At 37.3% G+C, this 25,138-nt stretch overlaps 1 protein-coding gene across 2 annotated transcripts in view; it reads left to right on the top strand.

Moving 5' to 3' along the window:
- The first annotated feature begins 226 nt into the window (after positions 1-226).
- The window catches only part of LOC127652635 (signal transducer and activator of transcription 5B-like), a 117,292-nt gene continuing 92,380 nt past the window's right edge, over positions 227-25,138 (top strand). For both annotated transcript variants that reach the window (XM_052138895.1, XM_052138894.1), the window contains exon 1: positions 227-479. The gene's annotated coding sequence lies outside the window, so the exon portion shown is untranslated. The remainder of the gene's footprint in view (positions 480-25,138) is intronic.

Genomic DNA, 25,138 nt, shown 5'->3' with positions numbered 1-25,138 from the left:
ATTTCAGCCTTCAGCATGTACATTTGTGTGAGCCTCAGAAGTTCATAGTCAACAGTTTAAACGCGTTATGTCGCTCAAAGACCGCTCAACACGCTTATTCGCTCATGCCCAATCAGCAGTCCTCGCGCCCATCCCCTTCGTGGCACTCATATCAGCCCCTTTAAACATTTAAAAGAATTGTTGCTTTACCAAAGAACGTCAGAGAGACCATATTATCAAAAGTCTGAAGTGAGTTACCCTAAATTTGCCCGTTTCCTTGCATCAACTGCTCGTCTCTCACCAGTAAAACAACACCGGAAGCGGGTGGTTAGAGTGAAGTAAGCGAGAGGGAGGAGGGGTAGAAGCACATGAAAACTGCGTAGCCCACTGGTAGTTGAGATAGACGGGGCAGAAAGGTTGCCTTTCTGGGTCGCAGGCGCTATCTGGAGCTTTGCTGTACTTTTATGCGAAACGACAGCGGATTTAAAAGACCTGCCGAGGTACGTTCCCTGCATCTATGTGCTTTTAGCGTGCCTTAAATATTGTTCGTTTATGTCAAATGTTGTAGTTCTAAAGGGCATAGTTGTCTATAAACAAATGTCTATGGCTGATCTGGTTGAGGCTTCACGAGGTTGGACTTTTAATGCCAAATACGTTGCTCTCACTGATTTCAAAATGTGCCATTCTCGTGACATGACTGAAGGATCATATTTGAAGGGTTCCTGTTCAGTTCAGACTGCGCGTATTTGGTACTGGTGTTTCGCAAGACACAAGCTCTTGCCCCCTGTTTTTATCGGATCAACAGGAGTGCAGCCCCCTCCAGCACGGCTGTCAAGACTCACGGACAGTCCAGCTAACATTTCCAGCTCCATTCCAGTCTGTCCAATACTGCTCCATAATCGCACGCGTACTTTGAGCGTTCATTCTGACACATTAAACACTTTTCGGAAAACAAACGTGCCTTTTTATATGCTTAAGTTTCTACATTTCGAGAGTGTTTGGTGGTGATTGAAAACACAAAATAGGCCTATATGAGTTGCTCGTGACGTTTTAAAATAACCATGGCATATTGTTATAAAAGGAGATTTATATCGAGCTTATGTGTGTTATTAAAGCCATGCGTCGTGCTGAATTGTAAACTGCCCTTCTGTTTCAGGTGTAACATTCATTTAGCCAAGAGACAGACCATTTTTAGCTCAACGAGTAGCGGATAAACAAGTGCAAGAAAGCTGTGCATGTGCGCACATATGTAAATGAGCTTTAATAATTATGAAAAAGGCATGGGAACTTTTTAGAATCCTTTTCAACATACTGCAGCTACTTGAGTGTATTAGTTCCTGACACCCGGCAGTTGCACATCCGACACATACAGTGAGAAAGTTGAAGGCATGTTCTCTCTCATTTTCCCCTTTGATATTATCTTCCACAGCAGATTCTTTTATCTCCCATCATGCACATTTTTAGTTTCCGTTCCACAGCGGTGCGTGCGTGCGCTTTTGTGCGTTAACTTATAGATAGAAACAAATCGCGCACATATATAGGCTATCAATGTTTTGTTTTAATGTTTGTTGTACACACGCTCGCGTGCGTGTGCACGTGGTACACAGCTCGTTTGTAATTATGCCTTTGAAACAGAAAGAACTTGTTTCCGTCAGCCACAAAATCTGTTGCTAATTTATTCGCATTACAGAAAACATTATCACTGTACAGGTTTTTTTGTTTTGATAAGCGTGCTCTCAATGTTGGAGAATTTATTTTTGTATTATTGAGAAATTATTATTTTTTTATTTTAAAGGTAAGATTCAGAATCCCTTGTTATTAATGACACCTGTGGCCATTAAGTGAACTGCAGTCAGCTACCCGTTGCTCGTGCTTTCGCATGTGTACACACTCCATATGGTTGTGAGCTAGCATCGGCCAAAACAATGACGTAATGTACAAAAAGGCTGAACGTGATTCACTGACATCATGCTGACAGATGAGGTAGCATAATTAAAATTACACAGTTATGATTGTTTTACTACAAACTTTGAGACGAAACTAAAACTACTTATCAGCTAACATAGCATACTCATCCACACATACAGCTACATACTACCGAACTATACCAGACAGTTTAGAGTTATGTTGAACTATTGTATGTTTATATGTCATATGTTGTACTATGACTAAGAAACCAGCATATTTGCTTAAATGTATACTGTATACCTGACTTTTAGCGTAAAGAGAATATCGTTTAAATTATTTGAAAGTTACGAAGCAAGGTAGCTTGCAATTCGCCAGCATTAGCAGGCAAGATCAAGTTAGTTGAAATTACACAGCTCAATCCTTATGGCACTATATTTCACATGTTTTTCAGTTATGTAAGCTTACTTGTCCAATAAGAAGAATGCCAATTGAGGGTCGGTTTTGATCCCCAAAACCAAACAAAAGTCCCTCCAGGAAACAAATGCCCTGCCGATGTTCACTCTAGTTTTCGCTCGTCCACGATCACATTTCCACTTAGCCAGACTGAAATCAGTATATAAATGTTTTGTTTTTTTGGCCTTCTCGGAGATTGTGTAGGAGTCAGTGTTGTGCTGGGATCTCGACGTTTGCTGGATTCCATCTCTAAGATAACGTTACCAAGTGTTGCAGTATATTGTCGTAGTTGAATAGCGCTGTTTGAGGCAAGGCTCTTGGAGCGTGCATAAATGTCACATTCTTTGGATTTTCCCGGCAAAAGCGACCCGCTCCCTTCGCATGAAAATCAGTCTATAGGCTTTAATAGGCAAACTAGGAAGCCTGGGTAGGGCTCATTTTTTAAGTTGTGTTACAAGCCGTTCACACATTGGCAAAAAAGGCCAATATTACATGAAAATTGTTACATAATACACCTTTAAACTCATAATATGAACAGTGAAGACTTGCACGTTGTTGAATTATTTGATTTCAGTAACATTACTAGTTACTACTGCAATTAACCAAATATATCCATTAGATATGACTCAACATATTAACTTTCGGGAAGGCATTTGACACGTGGCTTCTCATATATGTGGCTTCATTAATAAATTACAAGGAACAGCCCATCTGCTTAGTTGCATTTTGTTGAGGTGAAGCACTCCTTTCTGGTAATGGATAAATGCATCACTGACCATGTTACATGTCGTAAAAATGTTACTAGTTTTACAGGCATCAGACTGTGATAAATTGATGATTAAAGTTGATTTTTAATCCAGTTTAGTATATTTATTACATAAGTCTAGATGCAGCTTTGCATCATTTGTTGTGTGTTAGCTGAGATGGAGTAGGTTTTTTTAAGACATTTTTTTCTTACATAAAAGTTTATGTTTGTGATTTAGCCTGGATAAATACAGTTCTTGATAAACACTTTACTGAAGTGGCAGTTTTAGTCTTTCATTGCCGTTCTTTATGTTGTGTTTTCAGTTGGTAGTCATTTTACTCGGGAGGTGTTTAATTAAGACCACACAAGTTTTATAGCAGCTGGTCTGTCATGACAACAAAGAGTAAACGAACAAATAGCCTTTTGTTTCTGCAGGTTTACAAAGACAGTTCTGTGAATGGTTTATATGAATTCATTTCCTGCCATTAGAATGCATTAAAATGTATATTAAATTTATAAACTGGATTGTTTCTAATTGCTAATCAACATGCCTACATTTGCATAAAGATTATGTGTATTTATGGTTTATGCACTAGAAAAAGAAGAAAGATCTTTGGCCGTTAATGTTTGTTTTACAGATACCCTGTTGATTTATTCCACCTGTAGAGAAAAAGACAAAACTGCGCTCTCTCTTCTTAACTAACTTTGTATTATCTAAGCTTTATGTGTCTCTTCTCAGTTTAATCAACATGAAATGTTGCACTTGCACAAAATTGTGTAAGAACCTCAGGTCTGTTGAAATATTACATTTCATAAATAAGTGAACTGGAGGTGAGTTTGAACATTTAGTCCCGTTGGCACGCTGTACATTTATTTAGCTGGACTGTACAACCTAGTGTGTGACCTGTGCTGCCAAAGTTTGTGCAGTTTATGTCCTCTTCTCTGAGTTAACACAGCATTGGAGATGATGGACTGGGACATAATTGCTGTACAGGGAGTATGTTCAACATGTTGACAAGCACACTTTGTACTGACAGAGACAGACAGATAGCAATCCAGAGGAAGCTTAAAGTCTGTATATTAAAATAAATAGGCAAAGTTGTGTGCTGTAGTTTGCTACATTTGTTGGCCATTTCCATGGATCCAAAGGATCTTCTTTATCCAGCTCTTGGAAATGAGAGAGGATTTTAAAGTCTGTACATCAAGATCAGGACAATACCGGTAATGTTAGCATCTTTTTCCAGGCTTCAGTTGTCAAGTACTCTGGTTGCTATGGCAAATGAAGTCAACATATAGCGTGTAGATTCCACTGAAATTCATAAAAGTTATCATATGCTTTATCATTAAAGGCCTTTCCAAGGAAAGCCTCTAATTTACAGCTTCATTCTGGTCACTTTAAATAAGTGTAATAAGTGACTATTTATGTTTGGGGAGATGACATAATCTCCTTGCACTGACGGACAGCCCTCACGGTCCTCCTTTTCAGTCTTTGCCACATGGACTGTTGGATAATAGTTCACTGTGAAGTTCACACCAGTGTGGCCTTGGCAGAAGGGAGCATCTAGGTTGCATAGCGGCCACAAAGGGGGCACTTGTGAGCACCCTTCTGAAACCTAAAATGACAATTCTTCCAGACTGCAGGTTTGAAATGTTTCTGTATAATTTATATATACAGTATATGTATAAGGGATAGTGTGTATTTAAGGTGCTGTATCGCCATCTCATTTCAGCAACCCATTTTTATGTTTTTGGAGTCGGCATTAGAGAATTTGAGGAAACGAAAGCAAGTGAAATAAGAGAGTGATGAAGTGGTTTCCTCACACTGTTTATTTGTTCATAGAAATGAATATGGTCAGTTTCATGCAGTAATGGGTCACTTTTAAACTTGGACTGTATGTTGAGTGGCCTATGTGTCTACACTGTAAAAATTTGTTTATAATTATGTTATGACAAATTCATTTTTACCATCCATTTAACTTGTACATTTTTGTTATTTCAGTTTTCAAAACTTGATTTTCTTCTTCAGTGATTAAATTCAAAGTTGTTGTAAAAAAAAAAAGTGCAACTTTGGAACCACTTTGATTATACTTACACATCTAACACAGCATTAAAGTTAGTTTTCAATTTTAGTGGGTTACATTTTTGTGTAAAGTGTGAGCAGTTGAAAACTATGCAGTTGCAGAGAGCCGTTAACCAAAAACTGAACAAAATACCTTGCACTGACCAACATAATGAGATTTCAAGAGTGTGTTCTACTTTTTTGTTTCCTCATTCTATATTTAACTAGCTCTCAAATGCACTTTCACTTTCTCCCTTTGTTCTCGCTCTGTGCATCTTCGCTGGCCTCTTCCTAATTTTACCTGAGTGTTTGTGTGTGTTACTGGGGTTTACACATTATCTGATGAGTTCTGTTTGTTTTGTGATTCACACGTTCTTGCAACTGACCTTGACTGCCTCACCTCCCTCCACCCACTTCTTGTCATGTTCAGTGCATTGCTTGGATAGATAATCAGAGCATCAGATGAGGAAGAGAGAAACTGCTGTGGTTTATGTAAGCCTATTAGCAATCACTCAAATAAAGTGGTGTTTGTTGTAGAAGAGGTAAGTCTTTGATCTTGAATGCTAATGCCTACATCATTTGTTCTGGAGTTATCCCCACCTACCTGCTGTTGTGTTTCTCGTGTGTTGTTTTGGAGATCTAAAGCCTAGCACACAGTACACAACTCAATCCTGTCTTCTTTGATGTTGTGAGGTGGTGACTGGCCCACGACAAGAAGTCTTTCTTATCTTGCCGAGGAGTCTTCAGGTGTGTGCAATGTCCCAAAAAGCGTGAGACCGACAATGAGCAACAGCCAATCAAATACAGAGAGTGAGCAAGAGAATAGCAATGCATTGACTACATTTGCAGAGTGCAGAGTGCCAACTGCAAGTTGTATATTGTGTGATTGGCTTTTGTGCTCATCCATGCTTTAGTCAATCAGTTATGTGACCTAGCCATTAACAGACATAGCCATTCCATTTGGGGAAAAAAACTAAATTCTTGTGATAAAGCTGGAAAAATTAAAAGATTTCGATTTTTTTTTTTCATGTTTGTATGGATGTAGATCTGATTGAAGTATGTAAAGCATGGATTATATTAAATATTTATACAGCTGTCAAAGAGAATGAAGATGCCTCTAGGGTGGGATTTACTGTCAAAGATATAAAACAACGTAATGACCTCTCTGATTCAGTAATAACAGGTCATGACACGTACAACTTGGACACTAATCAGACTAAAACTTTGCTTATAAGTATACTTGCAAATACTAATAAAAGTGTCTTCTGAGGTTTGACATATAGCCGCTAATATAAGTTTGTGTAGTCAAAAAAGTTGGTAAAAAACAAGCCAAAAGAAATTGTATAATGTAAGGCTGACACTATGTTTTAGGTATATTTTTGTAAAGTGTAGGTTCATTTATTGTTGTATTACTCACCCCAGTATGTATTTAAGCAATATCACATGAGCGAGAGCACTGTGCTGGTTTAGGGCTATATAGCATGATTGCGAGTGTGATATTGCTTATATACAACAGCTCAATAAACAAGTAAATTAAAAATTAGGAAAAGCTGAGTACGGAAATATATAATTTAAACGATTGTGTATAGAGAAATAGGTTTAGAGTGCATTTCAATATGTTTTTTTTGCTGAGTTCAGTGTGAAACGAAGAGATAAACTTCTCTCCAGCATCTGGATACAGCACCGCAAATCTCATGTAGTCAATCTAGTGAACGCATGCAGTCTACTTAGTGTGTCCAGCAGGTCTGTGAAAACTGGATGTCATCTTTTGAAGTGCTGTCAAATTATAATGTGATGTGCTCAAAAACGCATTTTGCATGGAACTACTTTCTTACGCCACGGATCAGAATCTGCTGTTGCTGGTTCAAACCAAATGATTTGTCCAAGCCTCTCAAAAACATGACTTTTGAACATCAAGTATCATGCTTGGGCTGTTTCTAGCATGTTATTGGAGAAACAAGTGTGTGTGTGTGTCTGTGTCTGTGTCTGTGTCTGTGCCTGTGCCTGTGTCTGTGCCTGTGCCTGTGTCTGTGCCTGTGTCTGTGCCTGTGCCTGTGTCTGTGCCTGTGTCTGTAGTCTTTCTCTATAGAAACCGCAATCTCTATTTTCTCTCCAATATGAAAACTCCGGTAAGAGGTAAGCACCTTTCAGCTATGATGAGCCTTACTGCTGAAGTTGTTAATTTAAAGCCATTTAAAGCTATTTTATAGCTTTAGTAGTAATATGAGCGATCATGGAGTGTTGTTGATTGTAAACACTGAGTGACGCTAAGTCACTTCATGTCACCAACTGGCTCATATTACATACAAAAATGTTTTTTTTGCCTCTACCTGCTGGCTTAAATATACAATGTTACAAAATGAAATGTAAAGCGACAGATAGCTCTTTACACATATGGACCACTCTTACACTTTAGTTTAGAACGGCATGAACACAAGCGGAGTGTACACACAGTAAAGCGTCCGAGTGCTGATTGTGTGAGGCCATCAGTACTCATGGAACGTCTCTTGTCCAATCAGATTCGGGACAGGAACAAAGTTGAAAAAACTGTTGTATCGAAATAAATAATGAGGAAGTTTAAGTGATAAATATGGGAATGTTCAATAATAACTGCTTTCTGTAACCAAAGTGACTGTCTAAACTTTTCAGGAGTTAAAACAACATTTAGGGGCAAGTTAATTTCATATATACAGAATTGCATGTGATAGTTGTTTGTCATGCTATACAACAGCCAAAATGAGCCTCTCCCAACCTTTACACACATATATTGTTATTATACAAACTATTTATAACATGGCAAAAATAGGGGCATTGTGTGGTCAAAGAGCAAGACAACTCATGTTAAGTGTTTGGGCAGAGGAGAAAAACAAATAATTGCATGTAATGCCAAACAGTTTAGAATTAAAAGTAAATCCTTAAAGACATAAATATTGATAGTGAGCCTACAGTTATTATCTGTCACTATGATACAGACATTGCTTATGGCTGTTGTGAGTTAGAGGCAATCTTGAAAGTCATTGAAGACCACCAACATCATCAATAAGTTAAACAACAAGTTCATCAATATGTATCATTTTCCCTTAATAAGCAGTAATTAAAAGCACTGTATATAAAAATTAGATGGTAAAATAAGTAGGCTTATGTTGTAATGTACTACTGTATGTGATTGTATGCGGATTGAAATTATGCTTCACAAATTATACACACTCATTAAAACAAATTCAATCTTTAATATTCTGTAATCGATTACTCGATTTAATTTGATTACACAAATTAAAAAAATTCCTCATTCAAAACTTCCTTTAAGGAAATAAGGCGGAAGTGACACAGTCCACGCATAAGTGTCTGAACACATAACATAAAGTATCTCTTGTATTAGAGCATATCACTTTAGATTTGAAAAACAATGTAGTTGACCTGAAATACCATAACATCACTTGCAGCAATGCAACAGCACTTAAAAAGATGACATCCAGTTTTCACAGATCTGCTGGACACACTAAGTAGACTGCATGCGTTCACTAGATAGACTGCATGAGATTTGTGGTGCTGTGTCCAGATGATGGAGAGAAGTTTATCTCATCGTTTCACAATGAACTCAGCAAAAAAACATATTGAAATGCACTCTAAACCTATTTCTCTATACACAATTGTTTAAATGATAAAATATAAAAAACATAAAATAATGTAATGAAAAAGTCATTGTTGGAAACAAATACTTTCTGTTCTGTAAATTAGACTGAATACAGATGATCTAAGAAGGTTATTTTCAGCAAATTGTGGTTTGCATTCTGTTTAATTTCCATTTGAATGTAAATGTGATCTTACTCATGTAAATTATGTTTCATGATTATTAAGTTTGTAATATGCCCCAATTCTGATACATTTTGAATAGTTTATCGCCATTATTACATACAATCGGGAGAACCGGGACCTTTTCAGGTGGGTCGATCGAGTAGTGGGCCACTCAAAATACTTGAAGTTTGACAAAACGGACCTATCTGATTAGACAGCACAGCATATCCGCCTCATAGCGGGACCTGTCTGTCTCACCCACACGTGGGTGGCTGATTGGTGGGAAGACATTGCATCTGAAAAGATAAAATAAATTATTTCCATGGCCTGATTTTCCATATAAGACTGCTGAGTTAGTAGTAGGCAAATTAATATTCAAAAATCTGATTCAGAAAGATTCATATATCTAATATGTCATATCAGGTTGTGAATCATAAGCATTTCACTGTAAGAGGACAGAATCACTTAGTGAGAATGTTGGTGATGTGTGTGTGTGTGTGTGTTAGTTTGTTTGTTTGTGTGGTAGTGGTGGGGGCAGCAGATGTCAAAGTTCAGAGCAGAGGCCCGATTAGATTATCTGTCCATTAGGTTCAAAGAGCAGTCAGTTTACCTAAACTACAGATGACCTGATCCATCTACTTGAATATTTGCAGATTATCCAGTCAGGACAAAATATGATCTATCTCTCTTTCTACCTATGCATCCATTCAGCCATGCTTGCATCCGTCAGCTGATCTTTATTGGTTTATTTGTTTTTGCAGCTGTATGCATTGGCATGCATATATGTGGCTAACATTGTAGTTCTGTTCCAGTTGACTTGAAGTGAATAAACAAATCAAACCTGACTGCTCTCTGTCCACCATGCTGTGTCTGTCTCTCTCTCTCTCTCTCTCTCTCTCTCTCTCTCTCTCTCTCTCTCTCTCTCTCTCGCTGAAAAATCTCTGATAGAAATGCCGGACATAAAGCCAGAGTGAGAGCAGAGAGGAGAGCATTTCTGTCCTGTTTAAGCCTATTACAGGCTTACTGGACCAAGCAGTTCACGTTAAGCATGTAGAAAATGAGAGGAGAGGGACACAGTAAGAGATAGATAGTTAGTTATTCATCTGAGGGCATGAAAAAGGAAAAAACACTCCATAAAGCTGACTCGTGGCGTGGAAAACCTGTACAATGACCGCTCAGAGCTCAGCATAATTATCATGAACCACAAACAGATATACACAATCAACCGTTAATCTTCCCAGTCCTTAAAGAAAATTGCATACAGTAACATCCAATGTCCAACCGCTCAACCTCTCCTGTACAGCCATTTCCCACTGTAAAATGTAATTCTAATGCACTCGGTGTGCCATTCTCAAAACCAATTGAAACCAATAAACACATTTAATATAGGCCTAGACTATGCGATTGGCTGCATTTTAGAACTTATTTCAGATCGAATTATAATGCACATAATTTGTGTTAGTCTGAATTAAGACTTATTGTAGGGTCATTTAGTCGTCAATTTCTAAAAATAATATTGGGTATGAGCAATATAAGCAAAAATGTATATTACAATATTCTAAAAATATTTGGTGGATAACGAAATGCAGTTATACACATTTTTATGGAAAGTGATTCAAAAACTTTGTAACTTCAAAAAAGTTGAAGTCCTAAGTAATAATTGACTTGTCATGTCCAAACAATTCTAACAATAAATATCTAAGTGGTCACACTGAATATTTATTTAGCTTTTGTCATGTATATTGTATGATGTTAATTGTTAAATCAAAAATATTTGATGACTTTATTATTATTCAAAAATGTGAAGGAAAAAAAAAAAGTATAATAAAGGATGTGTTTCAAAACCTTTGACCGGTTGTGTGTGAGTGTATGTATGTTTATACAGTGTAGCGGTTAGCGCGCAGCTGGCGACCCTAGTTCGATTCCCTCTCATGGCCAACACCAGTGACGACCTGGCCTCCCCTAGGTCGACTCAGCCTAAAATGAGTACCTGGTGCGGTGTGTAAAACATCGCCACCGGGGAGACAAAGGCGGTCGGGCATGGTGCTGGCCACCCACCCCCTTGTGTACCTTTCCGGCCTTCATAGGTGCTTGCTAACAGCACTTGCCCCTACAGTCAGTTAAGGCTAAATGGGGGATCTTTGTCTTTGTTTTTTTGTGTATGTGTGTGTATATATATATATATTATACATTTTAGCTTAACACATTCCACGTTTCTAAGGCATTCAATTGCATGTGTACTTTAATTGCTTCCTTAATTTACAATAAATTTAAAAACAAACTTCATCAATCATGATTTCTGTATGAAAACATTTAGGTTTTATGCACAAATATGTGCATATGCAAGGTTTGTGAATGAGACCTAAATTTTTTACTTTACGCAACATTCTGCTTTGTGTTTTTTGGGGGTCTGAGGCACTATGCTATATAAGGACATGACGTTTGCCGTTTTGACAGAGGGATTACAGAATACCTTCAGGAGATTAATTTACCACAAGACAAATCTTACAACAGTGCAGAGGATGATGATGAAAGTTGTACACACACGACAATGATCCATAGGCTTTAGGGATTAGCACTAGCTGCTCAGACGTGTAGCTGGTCTTCTAAGCTGCCACCACAAATCAGCAGGTTGTTACAGTGTGCAGATTGAATGTTATGCCTATATGAAAAGATCCTATACTCCTCTAATTATCGCTTCACTTCTGTCCTTTTTTGTTTTGTCTTAACCACTCCTCTTAGATATTGAAGTACAAAATTGAAACAGTTCAGGACTCAGTGGGTTATAAAGTTTAATGGTGGTGAATGTTTAGTTAAGGGATTTCAATATGATGCAGTGTAAAGACGGAGCAACTTTCTGCTCTTAAGTTTATTCTGTGCATTGTCTAGAGCTTCATCAGATTTGTCGTGTTGTCGTGTGGCAGCAATTATCTTGTCGCAAATATTGTATTGCGCACTGTTGGCATCAAGACCGGAGAAATGTAGCCACACTTTTGATCTTTTCCACATCTTTTACATCTATGGGGGTTGCGACACATACACTCTACAGCCTCACGTGTGAGCCGCGTCTCAGGGCATAACTGCCGCAAACTAGTGGTTTCCCTTGATGCCTAAACACAGCCAATCACCTGCACTTTTAGATTTGGGCACATCTAGCACGCTACATGCTTATCACTGACGTTGATGAGATTAATCCCTTAGGTAACAAAATTTGGTACCGAACTACAAAACATTTTTTGATACTCGATTCGGTCAGCAATTCGGTCGGTGCCTAAAATGTATCAAACTCGATACCCAGCCCTACTTAAAAGTGGTTGTTATGGGGGACCAGGAAAAGTTTTACTAAAGCAATGGAGATACTGACTCTGTTTAGAAATTTTCTGAAATGCATATATTATGCAGACAGAAAAGTAATTTTACCAATACATGACTTTAAAGCTTATATATAAAGTAATTGAAGTGTGTAGTGTCAGTTTCTGGTCTCAACTAAGGCTTCTAGCCCTAACTATTACATTTGCTTTATAGTGTGTTAAACTAAATAGTTTATTTATCATATGTGCTGTAATGCTCCATACAGGAATACAGTAGTTCCCCCAAAAATGAAAATCCTGTCATAATTTTAACGCCCTCATGTCTTTTCAAACCGCTGTGACTTTCTTTCTTCTGTGGACCACAAAAGAGATTGCTTCGCTAAAGCAACTACTGAATCATATAACACTTTTAAATACATACATTTTTCTTTGATTATGAATGTACATGGCCTTCTTAAGGGACCTTTTAGTCCTCTTCCCCAAGCTTATAAAATGCATTTTGTTTAATCCCTTTCTACATATTTTCCCATCCCTCTTTCTCTGCTTGCTGTACAGCTGCTAGTCCTGTGCAGCGTCAGCCAATCAATTCTTGTTGGTGCTGGTGTCCACGTGGCTCAGCCAATCAGCTCTCTCAAATTCACATCCTCCTGCATGAACTGTGGCTGAAAGCCATACTAATCTCTGAGTGGGGAGGTGGTCTCATCCCTTCTCTGTCTTATTTAGATTAAAAGTGTGAATTAAAAATTAATGTTGAAGGCATGAGAAGGAGAAAGAGTGCCTGCAGCAACAAACATCAATGGTTTAACAAAGTAAAGTATCTCATGTCTCACTGCAAGAGCAGCATTGAAGTTGTTACAGTGAATGATATGGATGCACAAAACAGACACAGGAATTTTGTGGTGGACAGACAGCACATTCAACAGATGAGTTTGAGTTTGAGTTTGAGTTTGTGTGTGTGTGTGTGTGTGTGTGTGTGTGTGTGTGTGTGTGTGTGTGTGTGTGTGTGTGTGTGTGTGTGAGCGTGTATTTATCACTTTGTGGGGACCAAATGTCCCCATAAGGATAGTAAAACCCGAAATGTTTGACCTTGTGGGGACATTTTGTCGGTCCCCATGAGGAAAACAGCTTATAAATCATACTAAATGATGTTTTTTGAAAATGTAAAAATGCAGAAAGTTTTCTGTGAGGGTTAGGTTTAGGGGTAGGTTTAGGTTTAGGGATAGAATATAAAGTTTGTACAGTATAAAACCATTATGTCTATGGAAAGTCCCCATAAAACATGGAAACACAACAAGTGTGTGTGTGTGTGTGTGTGTGTGTGTGTGTGTGTGTGTGTGTGTGTGTGTGTGTGTGTGTGCGCGCGCGCGCGTGTACCTGTCCCTATAGTTCTTTGGGATAGAACCACACTGTCACTTTGCATAATACGGTATAAACCACCAATAAAAAATGTAATGCTCTCTAACTTTAAACTGAAGGAATCTTGGCACATTGAAAGGAAGGTGGAAAATTGCAATAAGAATTCAGGCACTCGGTGTGTGTTTGTCATATATGTACAGTGTGGTCCAAAAGTCACAAGTGAAAATGGTTCTGTTTTGCATTTTCCTATTTTGATACAAAAGTTTTTATTATAAATAATTATCAGCACAACATTATGACTAAAAAGTTTAATTAAAATTTTACATGAATTTCATAATTTCTAAATACTTTGTAACTTTCCCTTTTGCATGTTTGAGCGGGCATGAACACCACAAGTGATGCGTGTTAAAGGATAGTTCAACCAAAATGAAAATTCTCTCATCATTTACTCACCCTCATACCTCATATGTATATGACTTCCTTTCTTCAGCAGAACACATTTGAAGAAAAATAGAAAAATATATCTGCGTTCAGTAGGCCCGTATAAGGAAGTGGATGGTAACACATATATTGATGCTCCAAAAAGCACAGACAATCAGCATAAACGTTATCCGTATGACTCCAGTGGTTAAATTAATGTATTATAAAGTCACACAATCACTTTTGGTTAAAAAAAGATAAATATTTAAGTCATTTTTAACTATAAATCATCACGTCTGGTAAGCAGTAGTATGCACGTTCATGAGAGGGCTGAGGTCACTGTCTTTACAGCGATGGCATGGCAACTTTCCATTCGTTGAAGCAGACACTCTCTAATTCTGTTGGCATTGCCTACATGTGCACCACCACGTCTCCTGAGCGCTCTGTCTCTCTAAGGCTTTTTGTTGTGCTGCTGTTGCAGCCTCCTACATCTCCCTGTGCTCCTGGTCAGAGCTTTAACGCTTCATAAGACATTAATTTAACCCTTTTTTTTTTTTTTTTCCTAAAAAAATTATTTCCAGGTGTAAATGAAAAATACAATTAAAAGATCCCAGATTTTAAGTGTGGTCACTTTTGGACACGAATGTCTTATCTATGTGTACACAGTAGCTGACCAGACAGTGGTAAAAATAAAGGTGTTATTGTTCCTTATATAAGGACTGGTACAGTAGTGTTGTATGCTCTGTTATGGTCCTTGTCATCAGTCCTGATAACTACTGTACTACTTTGTTAAAGCTGACCTTGGATTTGCTTTTTAGGAGCTCTAGGGACAGCAATTACTAGTTTTGTGTTTCTGTTTAATAACTTAGTCTCCAAAGCACATTAATTGAATGTTCCTGATTAAAAATAGATAAATTCTATCAAGAGCATCTGTGGCATGCAGTATATTACCAGAGATAATGTCAACTTGTACCTCAGTTTGTTAAAACAAACACAAATTTGTTTACAGCCATTTTTCATAAAATTTGTAATTCTAAGCGTAATGTTCATGCACGTGGTCACGGGCTAGAATGCTTGCTTGCACTGTCTGTGTGCAAACTGTGGGTGTATTGTATATTAATGAAGTAGCACAAATTACAATTTGCTATTTTCCTGAGGAATAGTTAATTGTGCTAAGACGTCTGAGAACCAGTTATATTCTCGCCGCAAAGTCTAAACTCAGTTCCTGCATTTGCAGTTTGGGGATTCCACCATCAGATGATATCAAATAGCAGTCGAACACTTTAATACTAGCCATGATTTGTGATTAATGATGAGCACCACATTTTCCATGCATAGATAAAGAGCAAAGCAGTAGCTGGGTTTCCCTCGAAAGGTTTAGCATTTTTTTAAGCACATTTAATTTTTTTTTCTAAAGAACATATAAATCTTTAGGTGTTTCCATTCACTACGTTATGCACATTATCTTTTGGTCTGAAAAAAATCTTGAATAATTGTGATCTGAGATCACTGAAACGCTTGGTGTTGTCACATCTTAAAAAATCAACAGTAGAACTCACGGCTATGTTTAATAGTGAAAGTAAGAGCATTTACACAAACACATTGCAACGAGAACTTACAGGATTGGGACTAAACAGCTGTGTGGCCACAAGAAAGCTATTTGTTAGTGAAGCTTATCATAAAAAACTAATTCAATTTGCTAGGAAGCATAGAGATTGGACTGTTGAGCAATGGAAAAAGGTAATGTGTTCTGATGAGTCCACCTTTACCCTATTCCAAAGCAATGTGCAATTCAGGGTAATAAGGGAAGCACATGAAATGATGCACCCGTCATGCATAGTGCCCACTGTACAAGCCTCTGGAGGCAGTGTTATGATCTGGGGTTGCTTCAGTTGGTCAGGTCTAGGCTCAGCAACATTATGCACCAATATAATGAAGTCAGCTGACTTCCTGATTGTACTGAATGACCAGGTTATCCCATCAATGTATTTTTTGTTCCCTGATAACACGAACATGTTCCAAGACGACAATGCCAAGAGTCATCGAGCTCAAATTGTGAAAGAGTTGTGCAGGGAGCATGAGGAATCATTTTCACTCATGAATTAGCCACCGCAGAGTCCTGATCTTAACCCCATTGAAAGTCTTTGGGAAGAAAACTTTACGGAGTGGTTAGACACTCTCATCATCAATACAAGATCTCGGCCAAAAATGAATGCAACTCTGGATGGAAATAAATGTTGTGAAATGTTGCATAAGGTTGTCGAAACAATGCCACGACGATGCACACTGTAATCAAAGCTAAAGATGATTCAACAAAATATTAGAGTATGCAAGATTCTTTGAATTATATTACACATGACCAAACTAAAATAAAATTTTTACTAACCTACCAAGGCTTAATGCATGCTTGCACGAAAATACCAAAACTCAATGGCCATGCCCACATATATGAAGCATGTAACGTATCGCAAAGCACTGATCTTAAGATGTAGTGCTCTTAAAACAGTGCCCATAGACTGCATTTGACAGCATGCTACTGTCGATAGAGCTTTACTTGTCCTTAACCAGGAATATTCCTTGTTACACAATCAATTGGAATCTTTTAGTGTGTGTGTATGTGTCAGGTAATGGGTTAAATTATTTGTTTTTGTGTGGGTGTGTGTGTGTAACGGTGTGTATTGGCACTCTTAATATGCTGCACACACACAAATACACAGAAACCAGAGGTCTTGCCAGTTTTCAGTGACTCTAATTGTATGTTGCATGCATTTGAGGACCAGATATGTCATGCTATTGATTAATTCCTTGGACACCATAGCAACTAGTCTTGCTGTTTGCATCAAAACAGTAGAAAAATGTTGAGTGAGAACTCATGTAGTAAAGAAATGCCACTCTATAAACTTCCGCAGTACTTTCTGTTACAGCAACACACAAACAGCTATTTAATGCTGCTGAACAGACTGTTGATGCTCACTAAGGCTAATGCTAGTGTCAGCATTTAGAAGTTTTAGTTGAAATTACTTGCCCTACATGTATTGTAGGCTAAGCTAACTCTTAGAGGCTAATCAGCGAGAGGGAATTTAAGTGAAGGATATGAACAATTTGCGAAATCATATTGCGATTACTTTGGCAAATATGATTGTGATTTGAACTGTGATATGATAAACATTCAAATCTCATATTTCTGCTTAGTTGTCAGGGCTAAAAGAACATAAATCATTCTCAAAATGATGATATAAATCAAAAAGAAAATCCTGACTTGAGTAATACCTATCTCCTCTTTTCTTTGCATTTACATTGATAGACTATAAAGTGGTTTCCCATCTCTTTTTTTGTCCACATTAGTTGTGATGAGATCTCTGTCTACTTCTCATGAACAGTTTTTTTCAGAATGTGACATTTAAGAACACAATGCCTTATAGACTATATGTGTGCTTACTGGGGTTCATTGTTGTGTTGAGGAAAAACCTTGTTTGCCATGAAAATACTGTCATCTGGGAGACATTTTTTTTTTGTATGAATATTTTTTCATACAAAAATACTTTTTATTCATTTTAACTATTTTTATTAGCTTATTATTATTATTATTATTATTATTATTTTATTGCACCTTAATAGCCTTTGTTGCTGCCATGGTAAAAACCAATATAAAGCAAATTAAAAGGAGAAAACATTTTTACATTTACTCAATACATTTTTACATTACATTTACATTTATGCATTTTGCGTACTCTTATCCAAAGTGACTTGTTGGGCATTCAAGGTGCGTCTATACTAGTGTTGTCAAAAATATCGATATTTCGATAAATATTGATACTGAAATATCTGAACGGTACCAATACTAATTTCCCTAAGTATCGATACTAGCCGAGCTGTCACTTTCACTTCTCTCCAAAGGCGCGTTGACAAACACCACACACACTCGCACTCCTCTCATTCGCTCTGGTTAAATAGCAAAAGTGAAGTGAATGTAAAGATGGCGAGTGCATGCGGCGCCCCCGCGACCAGTTTTGTTTGATAAAGAACACAGCAGGAGTGCTATCTGGAAATATTTTTGATATGAAGCCAGACATCCCAAGTCTCCGGAAGTTCCGGAGTCTCCCGCATATTGATAGCTTCTCCCTGATGCCCGCAATTTAGTTCAAATCTCCCGGAATCTATAGCGCACATGCGAGACAGAACATACTGCACGCATAACATAGATAGCGCGCACACAACATACATAGCGTGCACGGCAGAGAGGGAGAGAGCGAGAGACCTTATGAAAGCTAGTCAACCCAACCCCCTTGACGTTTAAGTATCTTTTGTTGACATTGAGATTGGATTTGATTTGACTTGGAAATACAAAAGATTGCACTTTTTATTTACTTGCACTTTATTGGTTTTTGAATGTATGGCAATCTGAGAGGCTTTTGAACAAGTGCAATACCTCAGGACATTTTGTTCATGTAAAATATACCTCATTGTCATGTTCTAGACAGTTCTACCCTCTTAATATTGTGGCAGTTTTTTTCTCTGTGGTATCGAAAATGGTATCGAATATCGATATTTTTCAAGGTATCCTATCGAAGTTAGAAATTCTAGTATCGTGACAACACTAGTCCATACATTGTCAGTATGTGTGTTCCCTTGAAACCAAACCTAAGACCTTGGTGTTGCTAACTCAGTTGTGCTACAGGAACATAGATTAGTTCTAATCTGCTCCAGCAGGTAATGCTCAGATGTGGTTTGAGGTAACACTGGTGCTGTTTGTCATTTATTTGACACAGTCACTGGCATAACTAAAACATTCAGACTGAAAAGCAAGCAGATATGAAACAACTTTTGTAAGTACATTAGTTTAAGCCCTGCTGGGTCTGTGTGTGTGTGTGTGTGTGTGTGTGTGTGTGTGTGTGTGTGTGTGTGTGTGTGTGTGTGTGTGTGTGTGTGTGTGTGTGTGTGTGTGTGAGCGTGTATTTATCACTTTGTGGGGACCAAATGTCCCCATAAGGATAGTAAAACCCGAACTTTTTGACCTTGTGGGGACATTTTGTCGGTCCCCATGAGGAAAACAGCTTATAAATCATACTAAATTATGTTTTTTGAAAATGTAAAAATGCAGAAAGTTTTCTGTGAGGGTTAGGTTTAGGGGTAGGGTTAGGTTTAGGGGATAGAATATAAAGTTTGTACAGTATAAAAACCATTATGTCTATGGAAAGTCCCCATAAAACATGGAAACACAACTGTGTGTGTGTGTGTGTGTGTGTGTGTGTGTGTGTGTGTGTGTGTGTGTGAAGAGGATATGTGATCTGGTGAGGGTAATTGAGAATCAGTGGCTATTTGACCCCCGTCACATGACGGACTTGTAAAGGTTAAAGTTTATGGCTGAAATGCTTGTGTTTTTATCTGAGAATGAGAAGAGAAGAAAATGAAGTAAAAAGGTGAAGAAAAACATTGTCTGTGATTGACTCCAAACACTAATAGAATGTTAGCACAAAATAATTTCCATAATGAAATAAAAGGTTTGCACTGTGCTAGAGGACAGAAAACATCAGATTTAATCAAAATAGTGAGGTTAATTTGGCCTTGTGCCAATCACAGCCCTGTTCACACGATGCTTCGAGCACATCACAACCGACCAGGATAGGAGGCCTAGGTGAGGGCTTCTGGATTTAATAAATCATAAAATCTCAAATAACAATTAATATTATATTCAAAATGTTACAATATACGTCTACTCATTTTACAGCAACAACAAAAATACACAGCTTTGAAATATGTACCATTTGACTTAAGAGGTCAGTTTGCCCCCCACCCACCATGCTGAGTTTGTTGTTTATGTAGGGAAAACTGTGTGCAGACGCAAAAACGTGTTCAGTGCGAACGGCCCATTAAATAGCTCATGCACACACTCAATTAGCATTTAAGTGACTTATTAATAAACATGTTAGATATACTAAGTTAAAATAAAGTTTCTGAATATATTCAGGGGTTTGTTTTATAACACAGGGTTATGGTGGTCAGGGAATACTTGGAAATATTAAATTGATTTCCAGGCCTAGAAAAATAATGGAAATTTCTATAGGGTTGTATTTGTGATCAGCTAAAATATTCTATTGACAAGATGTTTTTCTTTTTGAGTGCAATATTGATTAAATCCTTACCCAGGAATTACAAACAAGTGGAAAAATCATGGAATTTCATTGGTCAAAATGTGATGGGAGCCCTGATAATTCATTTTCTTCACCCCATCTTCCTCCCCTCTGTCCCTTCTCTTAATCCATTTCCTGGAAGAGAAATGATTCTGGCGATGCTAGTGTAATTGGTGGCTTAAGTGACATATTTCTCTCTGGCTTTGCAGGAATGAAAACCTATTCACCTCATGCTATGAGATGATGCTTGTGTGTGTTTCTGTGGAGGAGGTTTGCATCAATCTGAGACATAAACAAGGCGGTCTTAAGGCAAATTCACACTGCCCCAACAAACACCAACTGGGTTAACACAGTTTGTTGGGGTAGTATGAATTTTCCTTTTAAGGATCTTCAAGGCATGTCCCTCACAAGTATGAGAATGCAGTGCAATGTCCAGTGTTTTTACATTTTTTTTGTAATTACGTACGTGTGTGTGTGTGTGTGCGGGTTTGGGTGGTTTACGAGTACAGTTTTTTTTGGTTACAAACTGGTAATTTCAAGGGTATTATCCTATAAATGTGGTATATGAGGACATTTCTAGTGTGCCTATAATTCAAATAATAAAAAAAAAATCATACTAAATGATGTTTTATTGAAAATGTAAAAATGCAGAAAGTTGTTTGTGAGGGTTATGTTTAGGGGTCGTGTTCGGAGTTAGAATCTATATTTTGTACAATTCAGATGGAATTATAAATGTACACACAATAGATTGTCAGTGAAAGTGCTTTCAAGACCTTATCAGACAAGCCTGAATAACCAGTGCTGTGTGTTTGTGTGTGAAATAAAATGGGCGTGTGTTTATTTGTTTGGATTGATTTTCTTTTTTACTGTAATCTCCTGATTTCACATTAGTTAGAGGAAATTCTAAGTGGACACAGATTATATTTTGAAAGTAAATGTACCGTCCGTGCCTTTAATGGAATAGTTCACCCAAAAATGAAAATGTTCTCATAGTTTACTCACCCTGAGATGTGTATGACTGTCTTTCTTCAGATTTTTAGAAGAAGATAGAGCTCTGTCTGGTCCTTATAATGGATTTCCAATACATAGATGGACCAAAAGAGCTGATATATTCTTTAAAACCTTATTTGTGTTCAGCTGAAGAATGAAAGTCACGCACATCCGGAATGGCATAAGGGTGAGTAAATGATGAGAGAATTTTCATTTTTGGGTGAAGTATTCCTTTAACCTATAATTCTGAATAACCAGTGCTGGGAGATTTGATCTGTTTTCAGAATCTTTGCTTACTGTCATGCATGAGTCCATGTTGCTTGTGAAAACAGGCTGTGGGGAATCCTTAAAAAAAAGAGTTTTAAATTAACTGACTTTTATTGATTTCACACTGTTGAATGAGCACAAATTACACCTTATCAGAGCTTTTGCTCTTATCGTAATACGAATACTTGCCGACTAAGTAATTAATCACAACTTGTACTACATAGAGACATAATTACAGGTTTTCACCTAAATGAAGAGGTTTAGTTTGGATGATTTGAATAGTAAAGGCCAATACCTGTGCCTAGACAACTTCCATTTTTGATACAATTATAGTGTGTTAACTTGCCTAATATAGAGCTCAGTGTGATAATATACCTCATCCAAAACTAATTTTTTTTTTACTCCTTACTGAATTTACTCCTTTCCATGAAACACTTACCAAAAACCCTTCTTATATACTAAATAAATAAATACAAATGTAAAGGTCAAGTGTGTAATTATCTCCTTTCTCAGTTAAACAATCAGAGATAAACATTGACTTCCTCAGCTGTGTAAACACTGTGGCTCTGTGCCGTTTTATTGAGTGGCCCGACAGGTCACCTTGCGTGAGTTTGAGGAAGAGTTACATGTTTGTCTGAACAATGGAACAGTGTGTTTGAGAAATCTGCTTTAGAACAATTCTTATTAAAGCAGTTGAGTTTGATCAAGCTAGTGACTCAAGAATTACACACTTCGCTTTAAAAGACTAAAATACAATAGAGCATTACAATGCACAAGAATTGACATGTATTTTTGAATGATGTAATTGTATTAAAAATGATGGGAAAAAGTATTGATTAAAAGTTGTTGATTACAAGTAGAGAATAAATAGCCTATATTTAAAGTACAGTATTTTACAACATATTCAGATATATACAATTTAGTGCTGCTGATTTAACATGTTAATTTAGTGTGATTCATTCTGAAAAATTTATTTGTGAAAAATATTATAAAAAAAACTTTATCATGCCCCCGACCTGTATGTAAATTCCTTAAAAAGGAATATTCCTACCATCAGAGCAATTAGTTTTGCCTTTTTAATTACTTGTACAGCTTGACACAGTGTCCTAAAAACAGCATTTATAACAAGAAGCACTGAAAAAGACATAATGCAACCAAAGTGAGACGCTCAAAGTGTTACGCCATTGGCTCTCGGGTGTCTTGGGACCGATTACAACGGCCTCAATTTTGGATGTGCATGTAGTTTTTGAATGAGACGTGCCGGTAGAATCAGGATGACACAGGATCAGGATGCCTCTATGCAGGGGGGGATATTTGTACCAATTAAAACCTTCAGTTTCACTCTGCTACTCACACAATGGCATCATATGGTTTGGAATATTATAGTGCATTTTTTAAATAAATGATGGTGGCTGTGAGAGGACACTAGGGGTCACCTTTGACGTCATCATGCAGACGTGGATGATAATGGGTTGAAAATGTTTTGTCATTCTTTTATTCAAAACATAATAATAATCTTAAAGATTTAAGAACTATATCAGATGGTATAATAAAATAAAAAAAAACAGGGCATTGTTTGCCCTACATTAGAAATTTGGGGCATTTTTTGGTCACTTTTGGGGGCATTTTTGCCACGAGAACCCCTTAATGTCTGACCCTGCATCACTGTTCTATTACAAGCATTCTTGGTGAGAGAAATGTCATTTATTAACACAAAATTTGATTAAAACTTGCATAATATAAAGCATACCATATAAAGATGCAATAGTGGCATCTAGCAACAGTGTGGCCCATGACACCATATTTCCTCATTTGCCCCAATAGAAAAAGTTTAGACACCCCTGGTCTAAATGCTTTACATGTCTGTTGCCACAGTATATATTACTTAAATGATCTGAATTATAATATTTATTAAACCTATATATGATCTTTATAATTATTTTAATTATTGTAAATTAAGTTTATTTCTGGGCTTTTTTCAGGTAATATTGGTATTCAGTTAACTGCAAATATTTTGATGAATTAATCGCACACCATGCAATTAACCTGATTCAAATATGTAATCGATTAACAGCCCTACTACAAAGTAGTTTGAGTGTGTTCCTTTCAAACACAAAAGGAAATCACTTTTTATATGGAGAAAAGATGCAATGAAAGTGAATGGTGACTGACACTAACATACTGTCTAACATAACAATGTGTGATCCACAGAAGAAAGTCATATGGGTTTAGAACAACATGAGGGTTTGTGAATGAAGACAGATTTTTGGGTGAACTATCCCTTTAACTGCATTCTGCTTTCAGGCAGGGGACCAGACAACATTGTTCATTAGTCTTGATTAAGCCTCTCTACCTCCTCTCTGGAACTTTAACCTCATGGGTCCTTGTTACCACACATAGACTGCATCTGAGCATGTGTGTGTGTGTGTGTGTGTGTGTGAGAGAGAGAGAGAGAGAGAGAGAGAGAGAGAGAGAGAGAGAGAGAGAGAGAGAGAGAGAGAGAGAGAGAGAGAGAGAGATGAAGGATAATCTTGGAAGTCCTTGTTGGCCTATTTGAGTAAGCATGAAAAGTTTGAAAGGGCTTGTATACATGGGATCACATCCTATGGGCCCTTGTTACTATCACAAACTATAGGCCCTTTTTTTGTTGCACCTGAAAGTCACCAAAAGGTCAGTAACGCGTGTGTGTGTGTGTGTGTTTCCAGGTAGGGCCTACAGGCCACTGTTGATACAAACGGATCCACTGGTCAAAGTTGGAGAAACTTATAGGCTTTTGATTTACATTATTCTTTGCTACTTTACTGTGTAATCATATTGTTGTTTTAATGTAGAAAGTAAAAAAAGAATTATTGCACCTCGACTTGTAATTGACCAAAATGCTCCGTTCGACTTTTCGGAGACCCACTACTCTTCCCTGTGGAACACGGAAGCTTGACCTCTGACCCACTTTCTGTAGATCTGAATTTCTGCAGTTTGAATTTTAGAATATTGAATTTGGTGTTCTGAATTTCTTCTTCATCTTGAAAACTTGAAGCTGTATTTTTTAAAACGGGATATTTACGGTGTTAGAATTCAGAACCAAAAATGTGCTGTTTGAAAATACATATAAAATTGTGCCATAAAAACAAAATTCTATTTGAAATTCAAAAAATTCAAATTCAATATGAAATGTCAAGGATTGGAATTTAAACCTATTTAAAATACAACGTAATTTTCATTTGGCAAAATCACACTTATAATTAAAATTCAAAAGTCTATAATTCAAATTTACACAATTCAAATTCTAATTGTTTTGGCATATTTCTGGCTCCATACTAATTGCTATAGTGAATCATTGCAGACTTGTGCAATTTCAGCGTGCCTCAGCAGTTCAGCAAGTTTCAGTGAACCGGAACATCTCTCGAGGCTTGGAGGCATCATTATATCACTAATAGCAGTGACATGGGCTCTGAATGGCTTTTGTGATTCTTAAAGTTTGCATTGAGTGTACACTCAGTGTTCGATTTGTAGAAACATTTAAAGGGGGATGGTGGGGTGAAACGTCTCTTTTGTTGGTGGGAAATCCCTCAAAGATCAACGGCAGCCTAGCTGTTTTATTTTCTTTTACAGGTAATGCATGTGATTGCCATACAATTCTTATTTAATCATGACAACCTTTAATATCATTAGAAAGGTGCCCTCCAGCTTCGATATTTCCCCCACACTTTAACTATATAAATGTTAC

Source organism: Xyrauchen texanus, chromosome 12, assembly GCF_025860055.1.
Source record: "Xyrauchen texanus isolate HMW12.3.18 chromosome 12, RBS_HiC_50CHRs, whole genome shotgun sequence".
NCBI lineage: Eukaryota > Metazoa > Chordata > Actinopteri > Cypriniformes > Catostomidae > Xyrauchen > Xyrauchen texanus.
The sequence above is the reverse complement of the archived record's forward strand: the minus strand, read 5'-3'. Positions and strand labels throughout refer to the sequence as shown.